Source organism: Pseudophryne corroboree, chromosome 11, assembly GCF_028390025.1.
Source record: "Pseudophryne corroboree isolate aPseCor3 chromosome 11, aPseCor3.hap2, whole genome shotgun sequence".
NCBI classification, from domain to species: domain Eukaryota; kingdom Metazoa; phylum Chordata; class Amphibia; order Anura; family Myobatrachidae; genus Pseudophryne; species Pseudophryne corroboree.
This window is the reverse complement of record NC_086454.1, coordinates 351,502,997-351,520,571: the sequence shown is the minus strand read 5'-3', so window position 1 is coordinate 351,520,571 and position 17,575 is coordinate 351,502,997.

Here is a 17,575-nt window from a genome sequence, read left to right as displayed (position 1 = left end):
AAATCCAGCTGTCATCCTAATGCAAATCCCTCCCACTGCGAAATTTTTCACTGTTATTGACCTCTGCTCCGCTTTCTTTTCGGTACCTCTGCACCCTGACAGTCAATATTTGTTTGCATTCACATACAGAGAAGTCCAATACACATGGACTCGATTACCACAAGGATTCATAGATAGCCCAAGTATATTTTCTCAGGCTTTGCATGATTGTTTACAGTCTTTCCAACCAGTGAGTGGATCAGTATTAATACAGTACGTGGATGATCTACTACTGTGTTCTGATTCATTGGAAGCATCCCTGAAGGATACGAAACAGCTCCTGTTTCATCTTTCAGACACAGGACACAAGGTTTCCAAAGACAAGTTGCAATTATGCCAAACTAAGGTAAAATATTTGGGACACTGTTTAACACAAGGACTGAGACACCTGACCGCTGATAGAATTCAAGCAATTAGAGACATGACTCTGCCACAAACCCAGCAACAGATCAGAACATTTTTAGGAATGTGTGGGTATTGCCGTAATTGGATCCCAGGGTTTTCCATTTTAGCGTTACCTTTGCAGGAGATGGTCTCCTCAAACAAACCTGATCGGATTTCGCATACAGACGAGTCTGAGGCAGCATTTGAGAGACTTAAACAGTGCCTAACGCAGGCACCAGCATTAGGTATGCCGGACTATGGGAAACCCTTTGAACTATACGGAACAGAAAGTGCTGGTTGCGCGGCAGGCGTACTAACCCAAAAGCACGGTGATGCCAGCAGGCCAGTAGCATATTACAGCGCTCAGCTAGACACGGTAGCGCGATCCCTCCCCACATGCTTGCGAAGCGTTGCTGCGATAGCATTGCTAGTAACGAAAAGCGAAGACGTCGTGCTAGGTCACAACCTCACAATTCATACACCACATGCAGTGTCAGCCTTGTTAAATTCTGCCCAAACCAGGCACGTCTCATCAGCGCGGTTTACAAGATGGGAATTGGCACTAATGGCCCCCGTAAACATCACCATAAGGAGATGCAGTGCATTAAATCCTGCAACATATCTCCCAGGTGTGCCTGGACAGGCACAAAGGGTGGAGGATGAGAGTACTGGGGAAGGAGGATTTAATACAAAGGAAGACACTCATGATTGTATGGAATATTTGACCCAAAATTTTACCGCAAGGCCTGACATCAGTGACAACCCACTGAAAGATGCAGAACTTACGTTCTACACGGACGGTAGTTGTCATAGACAGTCAGACTCGGGAGACTTGTGTACTGGATACGCAGTCGTAGATGACCAAGGCACCATAGAAGCGGAACCGCTAGGCCCACCTCACTCAGCCCAGGTTGCTGAACTGGTCGCCCTAACCAGAGCATGTGAATTGGCTAAGGGCAAATCAGCCAATATCTACACCGATTCTAGATACGCATTCGGGGTAGTCCATGATTTCGGAGCCCTATGGCGCCTCAGAAATTTCATGACGGCAGCTGGTACACCGGTAGCGCATGCAGCTCACATAAAAAGGCTTCTAACAGCGATACAGGAACCCGACAGAGTGGCTGTTATCAAATGTAAAGCACATACATATAGCCAAGACCCAGTATCGCTTGGTAACAGCCGAGCAGACGAAGCAGCTAAGTTAGCAGCTGCTACCCCCAGACAGACAGACACCACACAACTGATGGTATTTAATACCATCAACACACAGAAGTTGTGTGAGATGCAAAATTTGTGTTCCACACAGGAAAAGGCAGTCTGGAGGGCAAAGGGATATGGCCAGGAGTCCTCAGGACTCTGGACGGATGGACAAGGTAAACCGGTGGCCCCCAGAGCATACCTTCCATGTTTGGCTGAGGCAGCTCACGGGCTGACTCATCTAGGCAAGGAAGGGATGTGCAAGTTGGTAAGAGCATATTGGTGCGCCCCAGGATTCTCCTCTCATGCGAGTAAAAGAGCCATGTCATGCCTTACCTGTTTGAGAAAGAATATTGGAAAGGCAATACCTACAGAACCATCCCATATCCCACCTGCCGGCGGCCCTTTCCAGGTAATACAGATTGACTTCATTCAATTACCCCCTTGTCGAAATTTGAAATATGTACTTGTTTGTATAGATGTTTTTTCAAATTGGGTCGAAGCATTTCCGGCGGCCACAAATACCGCTATGTTTACTGCTAAGAAAATTGTGCAGGAATTTGTATGTAGATATGGTATCCCTAGAATTATCGAAAGTGATAGGGGTACCCATTTTACAGGTGATGTCTTTCAAGGAATGTGTAAATTGATGGGAATTGATAGCAAGCTGCATACTCCATACCGTCCACAGGCGAGTGCGAAAGTGGAAAGAGTGAACAGCACTATTAAAAATAAACTGAGTAAAGTGATGGCAGAGACAGGATTGACATGGCCAGAAGCTTTACCCATTGTACTGTACAGCATCAGAACCACTCCCAGGTCCCCTCTTAATCTGTCTCCCTTTGAAATCTTGTTTGGTCGACAACCGCATGTTATGATTAACCCTCAGGATGATTTGAAGTGTAACAATGAAGTGACTGTAAAATACTTGATTAACATGAGTAAACAGTTAAGGAATCAAAATGATAATCTGAAGTTAGTGATTCCTGATTTACCAGATAGTAATTGTCATGACATTGAACCTGGGGATTATGTAATGATACGGAATTTTCTACGCTCAGGTTGCCTTATTGACAGATGGGAAGGACCATACCAGGTCTTATTGACTAGCACTACAGCATTGAAGGTTGCTGAGAGAGAGACTTGGGTTCATTCGTCCCACTGTAAGAAGGTTGCTGATCCAGAGAGGTCCCGCGATAAGGAACAGACGGTAGAGGTTGTATCACTGGAGTGTCTGTTCCAGGAAGATTGAGGCGGCACCTGAGCATCGAGAACCACAAGATCAAAAGCAGTTGTCGATCCCCTGTTCCCTTTTATTGTTTTTCTCCAACTTCCCATCCCATCTCCCTCAATTATTTTTTTCCCCTTCTCATTCTTCTTCGTCTCCTCCTATAAGATGGACTTGCCCCAAGAGACTGTGATCCGGATTTTCCTGTTGACCATGATGTTGACCAGAGCAGTCTGTTCCGGCGAGAGTACCATGGAGGTCGAGAGAGGTTCTGGAATGGGTTCTGATGATAAAGATGGAGGCGTAGTTTTCCAAGAACAACTTAACCAACAAGTAAAGGCGAGTATCAGAAAACGATCCGATAGCATTGACCATAGAAGGAATTGTGAAGGATTGTTAGCTGAAGAAAACTGTATCTGTAGGCTCTGTAACAATGTCATTGAGGATGGGTGCATTAAGAAATGCCAATCCAGTTTTAATATCCATATGGACCGGCATCCATTGAGTGACTATCACTCCTTAGTGGGTAATGTGTTAAACAAAACGGATTGTTGGGTATGCTCTCAAGTACCTCAGGGTCATAGCAAATCAGGGCTAGCACCATTTCCTTTAACGATAGAGGAGGTACTTGAGTTAAATGGTGGGAGACCGGTGGACCGGAGGTTTAATATCTCCAGCCCTCCTAGTTTGAAGCTCCACCAATACCATGTGGATAGGTCCCTATTATGTTTCAACATCTCCAATCCCCGAAAGCCGGGAAATTGGGAAGTGTCATGGAGTAACCACACCATGACCTTTTCGCATAGAGCAGATAGAATGCCTACAGATACAGAGCTTGTACGCCACATAGCCAGTAGAGGAAAATCTTTCCGGTATAGGTATACCTTAGGAAATAGGATTACTAAAGTTGGAGAGGTATCACCAGGATACTGTGCACATATCGTACAACCTGATACGTGTACTAAGCAGATGGAAGAATTAGGGTTAGGAGATTTCACATGGAAGGTGTGTAATATGGTTATGTCCTACTCCGTCCCATATGTTCTCCCCGATGATGCATATTTCATATGCGGGAGAAAGGCGTACAAGTGGCTTGCCCCAAACTCTGAAGGATTGTGTTATATTGGAAAAGTACTGCCTGAAGTAATGACTGTATCACATGACAAAATGAAAGACATACACCGTGGTGCCCAAGCTCCTTATACTCACACCCATTACGAGCACGTTGTTAAAAGGCACCTGATAGAGAAGACAGAGCATCCGGCCTCTGATCTGATAAGTGAATCCACCGGGATTCAATTCTTAATCGCGTTAGATTTCACCCGCACCGCTAGAGGAGTGCTGAATTATAAATACATTTCTGCGCTCGCCAATTTGTTAGATAATATCACTGAAATGTATGATGACACGTTTAGGTATACTGGAAGAGAACTTCAGGCTTACAAAACAGAACTGGTACAGCATAGAATGGTTCTCAATTACCTCACAGCAGTGACAGGCGGATATTGTGTCACACTGGCAACACAATACGGCGTGAAATGTTGCACATATATTACGAATAGCACCGAGGATCCGGTCGAGGTCATAGACCAAAAGATGGACGATATTCTCCAATTGAAGTGGGAATTTCGCAGGAGACACAATCTCACTCTTGCTGCTGTAGGTAATGAGCTGACTGGTTGGGTGTCATGGTTGAACCCGCGAAATTGGTTTTCTGGTTTAGGAGACTGGGCTCAAGGAGTCATAATGGATGTTGGGAAGTTTCTCCTATGTATCTTAGGTGTTGTCATATCGATTGGATTGATATTTAGATGCGGTCAGGCTTTAATGAAGTGCAATCATCGTACTAGGGTAATGAGTTTAAGGAGTGAGGAAACTGTAATTAACCTGGACTTGATTTATGACCCAAATGTAGAAACAATGATGTGTTGAAAATGCGATTTCTACGGTCCGTTTCTTTCACCTGTTTTTCCGTTTCCTCCAAGGTAACAAGACCCACTTGGACGAGGAATTTGATGAGCCGATAAACAGACAACAGAGGGATTAAAGAAGAAGTTTGACAACCTGATACACAGATTTTTGATGAACTATGCCATGGATCCCCAGTTTCCCTAGAAATTTTAAAATTACGCTAGCCCAACACTTTTGTAAATCTATGGACATTGACAGCTTTTGCTCGCACCTTATGGGCAAAAGCACAAAGAAGACTGCATTCAACAGACACCAAACAAGACCTCAATCGACGAATGTACATTTACCTGACATAGAGTACCACCGCATTTACCGTAATTATGTCTTTTCTTCATTACTACAACCCTCAGGTAATGACACACATAGTCGATAGGGAATACAGGCACAGATATCAGCAATCACATATCTCCCCCATTCATGTATCATCAACTAAAATGTGCTCCCCCATTTTGTTACAACCAAAGCCGAAAAGAGCTCGGTAAAGTTTGACAGCCCATCCACAGACCCGTACCACGGGATAAGAAGGAATTCACATGTATACTTCGCAATACCTCGAAGCTTGATTTAAAACACGTACGGCACGATGATACATGACCCCCAAGCACGGATTCATACACACATGCTTCTGCTATCTCACTAGGTCATACCCTTTTCCTACCTTCTCCTCTCCTCCCCTACCCAACCATGTAAATGTATTAACCCCTGACATATATTTTTCTCTTTTGAAATGTTTTAGAAGGTGGCAGTTATTATTGACTGCCAAAGGGTGGACTGTCAAAGTCAGAAAAATATCTCTATACACACTGCCATATTTGCACCTCATTCTGGTCCGCGCTGCGCATGCGTGCGCTCTCCCGTGCGTGCGCATACTCACAGTCGCGGGCACCCGCAGGCGCACGGTATGCGTATTTACGGTAGAGTTTATGTGATCGTAGCGTGCGACTCAATCGTTACATATTTTCAGTAATAATGTATTTTGTAGATCATGGTCCCTTTGATAGATTCTGAAAGTTTAGTTAATATAGCATGTTCCTGAACAGAGAGATCCCTCTTTGTATTGTACGAAGGGTCTAACAGGGGTCATACAGTGGTGTTTGGTACCCATCGGAAGAGTATTTAAATAGCAATATTCCGGTGTTGGTTTGGAGCGGATTAATCGCTCGTGCGAATAGTTATGGACATAAGAAGTTTATGTCCATTTACTATTATTTGTTCTTATTTAGTCATGCGGCGGGAAACTCAGTATCCCACCCACCTGAACAGTTGGAAACAGTCACAACCCACCTGTATGAATCAACCTATGACCTTTTGTTATAATGCGAAGCCGAATTCCTGTGTCCAATGAACAATGAGATTGTAGGGACCATTGAATTGTATTGTGTGTGGGGCATAAATAGGCAGGCCGACCATATCCAGTTCACTCTCTTCAACGGTTCTCATTGCTGATAAACGGGAGCTGGATATCGAGGCGCATGCGATCGTTTCCCCTTGTGCGTAAGTGTTTCTCCGCAACTATATTGATCTTCTTGTTATTGTGGGCCAATCTCTCTCAATTTCTCTCTCTCTCTCTCTTCTTCTCTTTCTCTCTCATTTTCCCTTAAATTGTATTGTATTGTATTTCCTGTGTAGTTATCTGGTTAGGTAGTCTATGTTATATTGTAGTGTATGACTTGTATTGTGTTTAACTCTTTTGCAAGTATAGCATTCATAATATATATTTTAGGCGTTGGACCCTGAGCACGGTATCTGTGTGTTTCTTATAGTATTAAGTATTCTCAGAGCGTCAGTGACGCTCAAACAGCTTTTAAGGTAATAAGGTTATACTGTGTTGCATTTACACTCTAACATTACACTAAGGTTTTACTGCACAATACACTGTTTATGGTTTAGATACAAAGGTTTAATATAGTGAGCGTCAGCGCCGCTGGTGATCTCCTCGTGGTCCCGAGCGTCCGCTACGCTATAGCGAATCATTACGTTAGTTAACAGCCAATAACGTGCCTGCCTGTGATCTCTTGGCCGTGAGTGAACTTGACGCTTGAGCGTCTCGATCACGGCAAAGCGATTGTTACGCAACTAGCGTACCCTTACGGTACTTCATACGTAGATAGCGTACAGTGTTCTTAGACCTCATAAAGGGTATTATATACGATAAATATTTAGCTTTATCACATGAAACTCGCATTTTTCCAGTTTGGCATATAGATGATTCTCACGTAACTTTTGAAGAACCTGACGCACCTGGGTAACATGTTGTTCAATAGAGTCAGAATAAATCAGGATGTCGTCTAAGTAAACGACCACGAATTTCCCTAGGAAGTCACGGAGCACATCGTTAATGAGGTCCTGGAAAACTGCTGGAGCGTTAGACAAGCCGAACGGCATCACTAGGTACTCGTAGTGACCCGACTGAGTACTGAAGGCTGTCTTCCACTCATCTCCGGACCTGATTCGGATGAGGTTATACGCTCCTCTTAGATCAATTTTGGAAAAAATCACAGCCGAACGCAGCTGATCAAAGAGGACAGAAATCAGCGGCAGAGGATAAGTATTTTTAACTGAGATTTTATTAAGGGCTCTATAGTCAATGCAAGGTCTGAGCGAGTCATCCTTTTTCTCCACAAAGAAGAAGCCTGCACTTAAAGGAGATTTAGATGGCCTAATAAATCCTTTCCCTAGGCTCTCTTTAACATAGTCATTCATGGCCGCAGTTTCTGGCCCGGATAAAGCATATAACCTTCCCTTTGGCAATGCGGCACCAGGAATTAGCTCAATGGCGTAATCATAAGGCCGATGGGGAGGCAGAATGTCTGCATTGCCCTTGGAGAACACATCAGCAAACTCCTGGTACTCCACGGGAATGAGTTCAGGAATGGCAGCAGCTATTCTGACTGGAAACGAAATACATTCCTTATCACAGAGGGCACCCCATTGAGAAATCTCCCCTGACCGCCAATCAATGGTGGGATTGTGAAAGGCCAGCCAAGGGTGACCCAGAACCACTGGAACTGCTGGGCAATGGGTAAGGAAGAACTCGATTTTTTCAGAATGAAGAGCTCCTACCGTAAGTAGTACAGGGGGTGTACAGAGGGAAATAACCCCATTGGACAGTGGACTCCCATCTAAGCCATGCATGGTGACACACCTACCCAAAGATAACTGAGGAATGCCTAAGGCCTTAGCCCAAGTTAAATCCATAAAGTTTCCTGCGGCTCCACTGTCGACAAAAGCCGACACCGAGGAACTGAGGCTGCCAAAGGAAACCTTAGCTGGGACTAAAAGGGAGTTATTCGAGGAGATAAGCTGCAGACCTAGGTGAACCCCCTCACAATTCACCTGGTCAAGGCGTTTCCCGACTTATTCGGACAATTACGAGCAAAATGTCCCTTACCCCCACAGTACAAACAAAGACCAGAGTTTTGCCTTCTGGCTCTCTCTTCAGGAGACAACCGGGAGAGACCCATCTGCATGGGCTCCTCTATGTCCTCAGGGATGGAATATACACATGGAGATGACCTGACCGATGCTCCTTTTTCAGCCTTCCGCTCTCTGAGACGACGATCAATCTTAATAGAAAGCTCCATGAGTTTATCGAGAGTCTCAGGAGCGGGATACTGGAGGAGACTGTCTTTAATAGATTCTGATAAGCCGAGGCGAAACTGACTGCGCAGGGCTGGGTCATTCCAGCCACAGTCGTTCGACCACCGGCGAAACTCCGTACAATAAACCTCTGCAGGATTCCTACCCTGTCTGAGAGCGCGCAATTGACCTTCAGCGGATGCCTCTCTATCAGGGTCATCATATAACAGTCCTAAAGACCCAAAAAAAGCGTCTACTGACAAAAACACCGGATCATCTGCTTTTAAACCAAATGCCCAAGTCTGGGGATCCCCCTGGAGCAAAGAAATAATAATCCCGACCCGCTGAGATTCAGTACCCGAGGAGATCGGTCTTAAACGAAAATAAAGTTTACAGGATTCTTTAAAATTAAAAAACTCTTTTCTATCACCAGAAAAACGGTCAGGCAAATGCATTTTTGGTTCAGGAACTACCCTCGGGGAAGTTCGTAAAAGATCTTCCTGCGACTTCACCCGAAGGGAAAGATCCTGAACCATCTGAGTAAGTTCTTGAATCTGACTGACTAAGAGCTGACCAGGATTTGGTCCTAACCCTGTTGGATTCATGAGGCCGACAATTTCTTACAAAAACTGAATAAGAAAAAATTAAACTCCGTTTAATTTTAAGTTTTGGTATGGCCGGTAATAATGTTATGATTCCAGCACTCCTGACCGGAGGAGATTTTATGACAAGGACCAGAGCGCTGGAATGGAATGCAGGTAACGGGAGCAGGAAAGACTAGTTGCCCCTGGCGCCCTAACTCTATTGTCTCACCCGTGCTATCGGAAATCCCCTGCGAGACTATGGTTTCTTGAGCCCCTGGCAGCCACGTTTGAAGGGCGGATTATGTCTGCCCAACTCCGGTGCCTCCCGGTCTTAGTGATAGACAAAGGGAAATCCGAGGCAGGATGATAACAAGAGGACCTCTGACTGGCAACAGGCCAGGGGCAACAAGCTAACTAACAAAACCTGAAGTATGTGCGGAAACCCGCCAGGGAAAAGGACAACCAAAATCCACTTGTCCAATACTCCTACCCAGCACCGCTGGATACCAGAGTGGACCTGTGGAAGCGGAACCCTCCGCGAAATGCTCCAAAACACAAATAATAAATAATAAAGCGGACAAGCCGCAACACACGGCAAAGCCGCGACTCACGAACACCACTGGATGTTATTCAGTGATTAGTCAGGACTCCAGGAATAAGATGACAACTTCCGAGTTCAGGACTTCCGAATACTGGAATGACCGGATACAGCAAGACTGGAACAGACTCTCAGCAAACAGAGACAGCATGCAGGAAGCTATTACCGGCGTCTGTGAGAAGCCCTGAGAGTGCATATGAACAGGAGTCCTCCAATCAGGTGCTGACAGGGCTAATTACCTACATGCCGTGCAGCTGCCTTGCTGCACGGCCAGGAAACAGGTGTAGGTTCATTAAACCCTGGACCCAGCAACGGGGAACGCGGTCCGTCAGTGGCGTCCCCGTTGCTAGGGTCCGTGCGGCTCAGTGCGCCCGGCGTCCAGCGTTGCCAGGGAGCCGGCGGCTGTCCGCGTACGGCGTCCCTGGTTGCTAGGCGCCGGGCCGCACCGACGAGCGGACCCCGGCGCCTAACAGTACCCCCCCCTTGAGGAGGTGTCAAGGAACCCCTAAAGCCAGGCTTCCAAGGAAATTCCCGAAAAAATGCCCTCTTGAGCCTTGGGGCATGAAGATCCTTATCCAGGACCCAGGACCTTTCCTCTGGACCATAACCTCTCCAGTGAACCAGAAAATAAAGCCGGCCCCTGGACAACTTGGAATCGAGAACCTTCTCCACCAGGAACTCCTGTTGTCCCTGTACATCCACTGGAGATCTTCCCTGAGAGATCTTCCGAGGAAATTTATTGGAAGAAATGTATGGCTTCAACAGGGAGCAATGAAACGTATTACCAATCCGAAGAGATTTTGGTAAACGTAACCGGAAAGCAACTGGGTTAACTTTTTTAATGATATGAAATGGTCCAATAAATTTGGGTCCCAACCTAGCTGAAGATTGTCGAAGTCTAATGTTACGAGTCGACAACCATACCCTATCTCCCACCTTAAAATTGCAAGGATGTCGGAGCCGGTCAGAAAAATTTTTCTCTCGAAAGGCCGCTTTTCTGAGAGCAAGGTGCACTTTTTTCCAAATGGCTCTGAGATGGGAGGTTAAGGTTAGCGAGGAAACTGAGGAATGTTGAAAAAAAGAATTAGCTCTGGGGTGAAAACCAAAAACGGAAAAGAATGGAGACACGTTGGTGGAGGAATGACAAGAATTATTGTAAGCAAACTCCGCCAATGGAAGAAACTCGGACCAATCATTCTGGAGTTTGGCTGAGTACAAACGCAAATACTGTTTCAATGATTGGTTAACTCGCTCGGTTTGCCCGTTGAACTGTGGGTGGTAACCAGATGTTAATGACAATCTGACAATCTCATCTTTAATGAAGCACAAAAACACTTCCAGAATTGTGCAATGAATTGTGGACCCCGATCAGAAACAATATCAGTGGGCAACCCATGAAGTCTGAAAACATGGCGGAGAAACAACACTGCCAATCCTTGGGCAGATGGCAGTCGGGGAAGGGCAATGAAATGAGCCATCTTGCTAAAACGGTCTACTACCACCCAAATGACTCTGCATCCAGCTGAAAGGGGAAGGTCCACCACAAAATCCATGGAAATATGAGACCATGGCCTGAGAGGGACATTCAAGGGCATAAGTTGCCCGATAGGCAAGGAACGGGGAACCTTATGCTGTGCACAAACCTGACATGAAGAAACAAACTCCTTAACGTCTTTAGAAAGACCAGGCCACCATACTGAGCGGGAGACTAACTCCAATGTCTTAGAGATCCCTGGATGCCCGGAAACTTTGTTATCATGGAACTCAGTCAAAACAGTAGCTCTCAAGAACTCAGGGACGTAAAGACGACCAGCAGGAGTATTTCCAGGAGTTTGGTGTTGAAGCTGTTTTAACTGGGTAAATAAATCTTGTGTGAGGCCTGCCCAAATGACTGAAGATGGAAGTATGGGAGTAACAGGACTGTTATCATGAACCGGAAGAAAACTGCGTGACAGAGCATCTGCCTTGGTATTCTTGGAACCTGGCCTGAAAGTTATAATAAATTTGAAACGAGTAAAGAACAAAGCCCAACGAGCCTGCCGGGCATTCAGCCGCTTAGCTGATTCGATGTATTGCAGATTCTTATGGTCAGTCAATACTGAAATGGTATGTGTTGCTCCCTCCAGCCAATGCCTCCACTCCTCGAAAGCCCATTTTATTGCCAGTAATTCCCGGTTACCAACGTCATAGTTGGATTCAGCGGAGGAGAATTTCCTGGACATAAAGGCACAAGGATGTAGTTCCAGAGACTCTGGATCCTTTTGAGATAGTATAGCCCCTACTCCAACCTCCGAGGCATCAACCTCCACAACGAAGGGCAATCCTGGATTGGGATGTCTGAGGACTGGAGCCGAGACAAAAGCTTGTTTCAAGGCCCGAAAGGACAACTCCGCTTCACGCGACCAGTTGGTAGGATCCGCTCCTTTCTTTGTCAGGGCCACAATGGGAGCAACCAGGTCGGAAAAAGAATGAATGAACCTCCTGTAATAATTCGCAAACCCTAAAAAGCGCTGAATTGCTTTTAAATTGGTGGGTTGCGCCCAACTAAGGATGGCCTGGAGCTTCTTTGGTTCCATGAAAAATCCCCGAGAGGAAATAATGTACCTGTCACGAACCGGTCTCTCACCTTTGCGGGTTCTGGGGTTCATCCGTTGCCAGTGCGGTTGCTCGCGGTGCTGTGCGCCCGTGTGGGGACACGGCGTGATCAATGGCACAGGTAATGCAGAGTCTGGGAACTGTGAGTGCGGGGACCAAATGGCCTAAGGCACTGCGGTGTGTCTGCTGTATAGGAGGTGGCCATGTTGGAGACCAAATAGCTAATACTGAGCACTTGTGAAAACACCTGTGAGCAGGTGTAAGCCAATCCCGTGCTTGTGCTGCCTTTAAGTAGGCTGGGATTATGTCACTCTGGGCCAGTGCTTTGTTGTATCAAAGCTGTGCTCTAGCTCTGAACTCTCTCCGTGCATTCCTGTGTGATTCCCGTGGTCCAGATATCGCCTCCGTTCCCAGAGGTCCGTTTGCAGCCTTCACTGCCAAAGATTCACCGGCTCTCCATTGTGCTATCAGTCAATTGCACACCTATTGGAAATACTTGGATTCCCAGTATCCTGCATGAGGTTACCTTGTCTGTCTGCCTTTCATACAAAGTCTGGAGGATTCCAATTCCCTCAGCTGTTCGTTTGTTCAACTCTGCATTTAACCCATTCATCACCTTGCCATCTACTACAGTTTCACAGTGATCTCCGGAACCCGCAAGTAACCCAATTCAGTACTTTTATTTTCTATGTTGTCATTACAAGGATAATTCATCACAGTCTCTCAGTTAACTCTTAAAGCTCCATTGCAAATTCTTACAGTTGATTCTCCATGTCTGCATTAACCAGTTAAACTCAATCTGCAGCTCAGCATCAAAGCTTGTTTATATTTGGACAATTCAACATTTATTCTTCAGCTTGTTTTTGCATATGTTTCCATGAACATTTCTTTCATTTATTTCTGAGTTTTCTCTTGCATATTATTTCTGCCATTCCTGCAATACTTCAGTATAATGATGATTAACAACTAGTTATTTAACCCTTACTGAATTGTTACTTTAATAAATATATGAAACGGAACATCCTTCGTCCTCCCTGTTTTCTTCATACCCCAGCACCTACACCTGTGGTTGGTTCCAGGTTAACGGATTCACAAAAACACCCGGACCTGACAGTAAGCACTGGCCACATGGATCCGTCAAGTGACCAATTCGCAGGAGGCGGTGCTACGTCAAATATCCTTTCCCGTCTGGAAAACCAGGAGTCTATACAGACACAAATAGTGCAGTTTATGCAAACTATGGCAGACCGTTTAGAGACTCTTCATACAGCAATTAAAACGTCTCAAGTCCAGATTCTTCCAACTCCGGTTGTCCCAGTTACCACTACAGCTTCTCCTGTGATGCTGCCTACGTCCCGCTTGCAGTTACCCTCTCCAAGTAAGTTTGACGGAACTCCAAAACTTTGCAGGGGATTTCTGAATCAATGCGAGATCCAGTTCGAACTGATGTCCGCCAGTTTCCCATCAGCTCGTTCTAAAGTCGCATATATTATTGCCCTCCTCTCCGGTCAGGCTCTGGAGTGGGCATCACCATTATGGGAGAGAGGTGATCCTATCCTCTCTAATTACAAAGAGTTTGTATCTTCTTTCCGGAGAATCTTTGACGAACCCGGCAGGACCACCTCAGCTTCTTTGGAGATTCTCCGTCTACGTCAAGGTTTACGTCCTGTCAATCAATATATTGTTCAGTTTCGCACGTTGTCTTCAGAGTTAAACTGGAATGAGGAGGCCCTGATCGCCGCGTTTTGGAATGGACTTTCTGAGAGAATCAAGGACGATTTAACTATCCGGGATGTGCCGACTAAACTGGATGAATTGATTTCTCTCTGTAACAAACTTGACCTACGCTACAGGGAGCGATGTTTAGAGAAATCCAGGGCAGAGCGATCCAGTCCACGTTATCATCCTAGGCCTCGACAAGATTCTTCGTCACAGTCTCCGGTAACGACAGACGAACCTATGCAGATTGGGCGCTCTCGCCTCACAGAAGAGGAACGACTTCGTCGTCGACAGGGTAACCTCTGCATGTACTGTGGGTCCTCTGAACATTTAGTTAAATTCTGCAAACTCCGACCGGGAAACTCTCGCTCCTAGCTTATTCAAGAGAGGTTAAGCTAGGAGTTACTCTAGAATCACGTTCTGGGAAAGAGCCGACCTTGTCTATTCAATTAGAAGTTCCAAGTTCTACAGTGAAAGTTTCAGCTCTCCTAGATTCTGGGGCAGCCGAGAACTTCATCTCCTCAGCCTTTGTCATGCGGTCTAAAGTTCAAACCATGCCTCTGGAAGCAGCAGTTGCCGTTACAGCAGTGGATGGAAGTCGAATTCCAGATGGTATAATTACTCATCGAACCGTATGTCTCAAGATGAAAGTTGGTGTGCTCCATTCCGAATACCTCTCCTTCTACGTGATTCCCAAAGCCTCTCAAGATGTGATACTTGGTTTACCTTGGCTGCAGAAACATAACCCTCAACTTAATTGGCAAACCATGGAAGTCCTCTCATGGGGTAAATCTTGTACCAAGGACTGTTTAGCCTCAATTGTACCTCTCCGGTCAATCAGCCTTCCCGACCTACCTCCGGTGTATCAATCCTTTGCGGATGTTTTCAGTAAACAAGCAGCAGACTCTCTACCTCCTCATCGCGAATGGGACTGCCCAATTGTCCTGGTTCCGGGTAAAACACCTCCTAGGGGACGAATTTATCCGCTATCCATCCCAGAGACGCAAGCTATGTCTGATTATATACAAGAAAATCTAACCAAAGGATTTATCAGACCATCTTCTTCACCTGCAGGAGCCGGATTCTTTTTCGTTAAGAAGAAGGACGGTGGGTTACGACCATGCATAGATTACCGTGGACTCAATGAGATCACTGTGAAAAACAAGTATCCATTACCCTTAATTCCAGAATTATTTGACCGGGTAAAGGGAGCTACTGTGTTTACAAAACTGGATCTCCGAGGGGCCTACAATTTAATCCGCATCCGTGCAGGGGACGAGTGGAAGACCGCTTTTAATACCCGGGATGGGCATTACGAATACCTCGTAATGCCCTTTGGCCTTTGTAACGCACCTGCAGTTTTTCAAAGCTATGTGAATGAACTTTTTCGTGATCTTCTCTACAAGTGTCTAGTAGTGTACCTGGATGATATCCTAATATTCTCTAAGGATCTAAAGTCTCACCGTCACCAAGTTAAAGAGGTACTGACACGTCTGCGGAAAAATCAACTTTATTGTAAGTTAGAGAAGTGCACTTTTGAAGTATCTTCCATACCGTTCCTTGGTTACATCATTTCTGGATCAGAGCTATGTATGGATCCAGGTAAGGTACAAGCTATCCGAGATTGGTCCACTCCTTCAACTCTCAAGGGGATTCAGCGATTTCTCGGCTTTGCGAATTTCTATAGGAGATTCATCAAGAATTATTCTACATTAGCTGCTCCCATCACAGCCCTAACTCGCAAGGGAGCAAATCCTACGAACTGGTCTTCTGAAGCAATCAAAGCCTTCTCTGATTTAAAGCAAGCCTTTGTGTCAGCCCCCATTCTTCGACAGCCTGATTTGAGTCGTCCCTTTCTACTAGAGGTGGATGCATCTACAGAAGCAGTAGGAGCTGTGTTGTCACAAGTCTTTGAAGATAAAAAGGTCCATCCCTGTGGATATTTCTCCCGTAAGTTCCTCCCGGCAGAACGTAATTATGCAATCGGTGAGCAAGAGTTACTTGCCATCAAGTTGGCATTTGAGGAGTGGAGATACCTTCTAGAAGGAGCTCAACATCGCATTACAGTTTATACTGATCATAAGAATCTTCTGTATCTGCAGTCAGCTCAGTGTCTGAATCCACGACAAGCTCGATGGGCGCTTTTCTTCTCACGATTTGATTTCAAACTCACCTATCGTCCAGGGTCTCAGAACAAAAAGGCAGATGCCCTTTCCCGGTCCTTTGCTTCTTCTGAATTAAATGATGCTACCACGAATCAAGCCATTGTGAATCCTACGTCCTTTTTAATGACTCGAACCTCTCCAGTTCCTCCGCTTGGCAAGACCTTTGTCGCCACAAGTCTTCGAAAACGGCTGCTTACCTGGGCTCACGCCTCTTCCTTCATGGGTCATCCTGGGGTTCTAAAGACTCTCAAATTTATTCAACAGTCTTATTGGTGGCCACGTCTCAAAGCCGATGTCCAAGAGTTTATAGCAGCATGTCCTAAATGTACCCAACATAAGAGTCCAAGAAGTTCTCCACCAGGTCTACTACATCCACTATCCATACCCAAACAACCATGGACTCATATCTCAATGGATTTCGTGACCGATCTACCTCCATCAAAAGGGCGAAATACCATTTGGGTGATAGTGGATCGATTTTCGAAAATGGCACATTTCATTTCATTAACTGGGTTACCATCAGCCCCTTTACTAGCCAGATTGTTCATCTCTGAAATCTTCAAGTTGCATGGCCTTCCTCGAGAAATTATCTCTGATCGGGGAACACAGTTTGTGGCCAAGTTTTGGAGGTCGCTTTGTTCATCTTTAAATGTCAAGTTGAACTTTTCTTCTGCATATCATCCTCAGACAGATGGACAAACTGAGAGAGTCAACCAAGACCTTGAAACATTTCTCCGGCTATATATATCGTCCTCACAGGATGACTGGGTTGACTACCTTCCATTGGCAGAATTTGCTCATAATAATCTCTTCCATTCATCTTCAGAATCTACGCCCTTTTATATTAACTTCGGCTTTCATCCTCGTGTGCCAGAGTTTCATCCATTGCCAGCCCTAGAGGTCCCAGCGGCAGATCAAGAGCTTCAACGTCTATCTAGCATCTGGAGTTGTGTACGTAAGTCCTTGGTCAAAACTTCCGCTCGTTATAAATCTTTTGCAGATAGAAAACGTAAAGCTGTACCGAATTACAAAGTGGGAGACCAAGTTTGGATTTCTACGCGCAATCTCAAGTTCAAAGTTCCTTCTAAGAAATTTGCTCCCAGGTTTATTGGTCCATTTCCCATTGTAAAGGTACTCAATCCTGTGTCATACAAAGTCAAGCTGCCACCGTCTTTGAGAATTCCTAACGCCTTTCATACATCTTTACTGAAGCCTTTGATTCTCAATAAGTTCCGTACTACCCAGTCCAAATCTCCTAAAGTTCACTCTTTGCAGAATGAGGAATTTGAAGTTAAAGAGATTGTGGACTCACGTTCCCGATATGGACGTTTACAGTTTCTGGTCGACTGGAAGGGTTACGGTCCGGAGGAGAGATCCTGGGTTTTCTCTGAAGATGTTCATGCTCCAAGACTGGTACAGAAATACTTCTCCAAAAATCCTGACAAGGTTCAAAGGTGTTCGGAGACCACCCGTAGAAGAGGGGGTACTGTCACGAACCGGTCTCTCACCTTTG